At 42.5% G+C, this 5,121-nt stretch overlaps 1 protein-coding gene across 1 annotated transcript in view; it reads left to right on the forward strand.

The window, feature by feature from the left end:
- The first annotated feature begins 4,058 nt into the window (after positions 1–4,058).
- LOC110451187 (uncharacterized protein KIAA0825-like) overlaps positions 4,059–5,121 on the forward strand; it is a 32,901-nt gene continuing 31,838 nt past the window's right edge. Inside the window, exon 1 of the mRNA XM_021499064.1 lies at positions 4,059–4,146. The gene's annotated coding sequence lies outside the window, so the exon portion shown is untranslated. The remainder of the gene's footprint in view (positions 4,147–5,121) is intronic.

The raw sequence follows: 5,121 nt of genomic DNA on the forward strand, positions 1-5,121 counted from the left end.
GTCTCATATTTAAAACGTTCAGTTGTATAAATAAGGAAATGTTTCTCAACCTTTATAAATCTTTGGTACGTCCATACCTTGAAATAATGTCACTACGTGGTCACCTATACTAAAAAAAAAGACCAAATCTCCTTAGAGAATGTTCAAAGAAGGGCAACCAAACTAGTTCCATCCCTAAAAGATGTCTCGTACCCTGAGCGTATCCATCGGCTAGGGCCACCATCACTTGAATATAGAAGACTAAGATCTGATATGGTAGAAATCTATAAGCTGTTAAACACCATAGATATAACTAGAGAATTGTATGTTATGATTAGTTTCTATACGTAATTCATGCTAATTATTGTTGTGCAATTTACTACTACTTTGTGTGTCTTTTCAGACCGTGTTCATTGCGGAATAAACATCTTTTAAAGTAAACGGAACAGAGTCCCATTTATGAACACGGTGTGAATACTGAACTCCATCATCGCCACATCACCACAATGCCAGCTGTAGCCTGCCCTATCACAGACTGCGATTAAGTCACGGATGACCTGGATGCCACTATCGTCGCGGCACTCATCACGGCTCACTCCGCTGTACACATACCCAAACGAGAACACGCTGCTAAAGTTGAGAAAGTTAAGCGACCCACGCTCAGTGCAGCAGGATCTAGCGAGGAGTGGGCATATTTCCAATCTCGGCTAGTGCCACGAAAATCACTGGACAGGATAAAGTAATCTAGCTACTAGAATGCTGTGACGAGCCATTACGGAAAGACTTGACACGATCAGCCGATGGTAGTCTCGCTGACATAACCGTGGATTAGGTTTTTGCTGCAGTTACAAAGCTCGCGGTACGTGAGGAAAACACTATGGTTGCAAAAGTGATGCTACACAATATGCGACAGGATCGTGATGAAACTGTCCGGAGTTACGGTGCTAGACTTAAAGGACAGGCCGGTATATGCAAGTTTGTGATTAAGTGCCCCGGATGTACAGCCGACGTCAATTACACTGACGCTATCATGCGTGACGTACTTACCCGGGGAATTGTCGATCCGGAAATACAACTTGATCTGCTAGGACACAAAAATCAGGAGTTGAATCTTGAGGATGNCGATCCGGAAATACAACTTGATCTGCTAGGACACAAAAATCAGGACGTGAATCTTGAGGATATATTTCAATTTGTTGAATCAAAGGAAGCCGGTAAACGTTCAGCTTCTAGACTTTCAGATTCTCATCCAGTTGAGGAAAAGCAAGGCTGACAGACCGTCGTCAAAAGACACCACCAACAAAGCAGAGCAATGTACATATTGTGGAAAAAAGGGTCACAGCAAATCTGCCTCTGCTCGCATACGTAAAACAGAGTGTACAGCATATCGACAAATATGTGGGCATTGCCATCGCGAGCATTATTTCGAAATTTTATGTAGAAGCAAGGACAAACCCAAAGTGACAGAACGTGATACACTTTCTGGAAGTGCTTTATTCGACACGTTGTGCTCTGCTCATGATTCTCTACAACATCACCACTGTACCGTTAGTGAATCTGGCGTCGAACGCTCAATCAGCATCGACCACCATGTCTATGATGAACTGACGAATTCCTGGATGAAACAACGCTCCAAGCCTCAACCATTTGTGAACGTGACGGCTAAAGTTACCGATGAGGACTACGCCGCCCTAGGCTTCAAACTAACGCATGAAACCCCAAGGAGACCAGACAGATGACATATGTCACAGGCTGCATTGGGTATTATCCACGATTCGTTTCCAACCGTCGGAGCTCAAGTCCCTTAAGCTAGCATACATGTAGATGCTACTTTCTCCTTACCGGATCACCAAGACAAAGCATGCGCTTGTCCTACACGCCAACTGCCACCACCGCCCCCGACAAAACTGCCTTTCCCTGCTACATTGGAAAACGTTGGTCGCTGAAAAGGTTACCTTCTTGACCACTACAAGTCTAGCACATTCAACACATGTGAACACCAGACTTTACCACTCATGAATGGACCTCCCTTGAAGCTCATGTTGGACTCCAGCGCGAAACCTGTCGCTCACCATACACCAGTACCCGTTCCAATCCACTTGCAAGATGCATTAAAGGCTGGACTAGACCAGGATGTTCGTTTGGGGGTTATTGAATGGTTATTTGTGCGAAAAAGAACGGTACACCTCGGCGCACTGTTGACTTCCAAACCTTAAATGCACATGCCACTCGCAAGACTCATCACACCCCTTCGCCATTCCACCAAGCCCGTCTATTCCACATGGAAGGAAGTAGACATTATTTGATGCATGGAACGATTATCACAGTGTACCCATCTGTGAAGTGGACATACACTTGACTACGTTCATTACTCGTTGGGGGAGGTACCGTTATAAAACTGCACCCCAAGGCTACATGGCCACACGTCGATTTCTCAGGAACTGGGGCGTTCACCATAGACCGTCATCTGTAGCTTTTCCCCATAGTAACTGCCGTGCTGAAGTGGGAGTCAAAACGGTGAAGCGTCTGAACACTGGCAACACCAGTCCCAATGGCGACTTTAACACCGACTCATTCCAACGCGCTATTCTCCAGTATCGTAACACACCTGACAGAGACACAAAACTATCTCCTGCTTTGTGTTCGTTCGGTCGTCCTATACGAGACTTTATTCCTAAACCACCCGGTCGGTACATTCCACATAACACTTGGCTGGAGACTTTAGCAGCTCGCGAGGAGGCGTTACGGAATCGTCACATGCGAGAAAGTGAACGTTGGTCTGAACACACCAAACGCCTCTTACCTCTTGCAGTTGGAGATCATGTACGCATCCAAAATCAGTTGGTCCTCATCCCCTTAAATGGGACAAGACTGGAATCATTACCGAAGTTCGCCAGTTTGATCAATATGTAGTTCGGGTTGACGGATCTGGCCGTGTTACCTTACGCAACAGGAAATTCCTCAGGCAGTATATCCTAGTCGTTACACCATCAGCACGTTACACAATTGACAATCAAATGCGTCTCTCCCATCGTACGACATCTCCTGCTACTAACGCCACAGACGCCGTCGTCGGTGAAGAAAGCAACCCTCCCCGTAAGGATACGAGTCCTCCCCCATCCACTCCGTTGACTTCTAGAACCATACAACGTTCACCTCGTTCATCATCTGATGTTGATCACCCTTCACCACCATTTGGTATCCGAGACATCTTCAGTCGACGTCATCTAGCGTTTGATTTTCCTACAACCCCATTGAGCAAAATCACCACACCTCCGGCAACGATGCCACCTATCTCGACACATACGCCACAAGCGGTAGTTCCGTCACCTGCACCGATCCGGACTTCTGGTCGTGTCACAAAGAAACCAGCTTGGCATTCAGATTATAGAATGTCCAAATAACAATTGACTTGTTTCTACTTGGAACATTACCTATGTGTTATATCTGTTTTGCAACTTTTTACTGAGACTCAGTGCTTCATATTTTTTAATTTTAGGACAATTAGTCGGATATTTCTTAATAATTCTCATATTTCACATCAGTCTTTGTTTCTTAGACTAATACGAGTGACCCTATTACTCGCGTGTACCAAAGACTTGGGGGAGATAGAGGCGGATTGTATGTTATGATTAGTTTCTATACGTAATTCATGCTAATTATTATTGTGCAATTTACCACTACTTTGTTTGTCTTTTCAGACCGTGTTTATTGCTGAATAAACATCTTTTAAAGTAAACGGAACAGAGTCCCATTAAATAATATCGCTAAGTAGATCATTTAATTGAGATGGACATTATTTAGTCATTTAATTTCTGGACACTTATGATTAATGTTAAATGACAAATGGAACAAGTCGTTAATTTAAATTAAATTAAATTTTCTTTCTTTCTGTTTTCTATCTGTCGTTCATGTTTTCCTTAGTTCTTCCACGGAATTAGATTAAATTAAATAAGTCCGTGGTTCTTCCGAATTATCCAAAATATTCAGTGTGTTACAGTAAGCGCGGGAAATATTCCGGAAAATATTATCCGGTGACGAAGTCGTTTTACCTACTCGTTTTTGTTTACTTCCGGTAAGAAAAACATTGGTGGTTGCAAAAATAATGAATGAACATTAATGTGTTCATAGCATTTCCTCTTCTTTGCTCATATATCTATTGCAACGGTAAGTTTAACTAGAAAACATGCGCTTTCAAGTTTCGTTTCTGATAATGTGTTAAAGATGGAACATCATACAAAAATTGGCAACCGGTAACCACAAACTGTCAAACTCAGAAACTGCAATCTTAGCACGTTTTCTTATCTACACTGAAGATTGCATAACTTAATGAGGAACCATTTCTTAACCTTGTTAATGTTGATGACGCATTAGTAATTATTAAATATACACATGATTTTTTTGATCCTGTACTAGCTGCACATGTAGCAGAAGAAAATTGCAACCAACAGGTACTGAACAGGTTGGGCACAACGTCTCGTATGGGTAATAATCCTTCATTTGGGTAACTGTTACCCATTTGAGTAAGAGTTCTATTACTGAAATGGGGAACAAAGTGAAATGAAAACACATAAAGTTCTTTTAAAAATTACAAAAAAAGGGCGTCATTCTTTCAACATGATCCAAGTGTGGCAGGGTTCAATTGTACATAGGTTTAAGGTCTCTTTCCTGTTACAAATAGTGTCCGTGGCCCTCCCTGTGGTGACAGGGAGTTATAACCTGGGTTGTGGTGTTCGAGGGCAAACATATTTAAAAAGGGGGGAGTAGTGTGGCAGGGTTCAATTGTACATAGGATTAAGGTCGCCTTCTAGCTAGTCCGAATTATTCTGACGTTTTATCAACTTTTTTTTATATCGGTCTGTCGTCGATTAACGTCAGAACTCCGGCCCTCTATAATATGCGGGAAATAAGCGACCCACCCCCGGGTCGCACTTCAAACTGATATTTTAGAAACAAATTGTCACTTTCACACACATGTCGCACATGGATCGAAAGATCTATTCTTTATGCACTAGGTGGTATCAATAACATGTTTCAAAGATCATTATGAACAGTATTTTCCAACGTTTTCTATACCAACCCATGTTTTTAATGGAAATTAGGGCATGAGCAATGTCACATGACTTGACGAGATCTCACTTT

Source organism: Mizuhopecten yessoensis, unplaced genomic scaffold, assembly GCF_002113885.1.
Source record: "Mizuhopecten yessoensis strain PY_sf001 unplaced genomic scaffold, ASM211388v2 scaffold5875, whole genome shotgun sequence".
Taxonomy (NCBI): domain Eukaryota; kingdom Metazoa; phylum Mollusca; class Bivalvia; order Pectinida; family Pectinidae; genus Mizuhopecten; species Mizuhopecten yessoensis.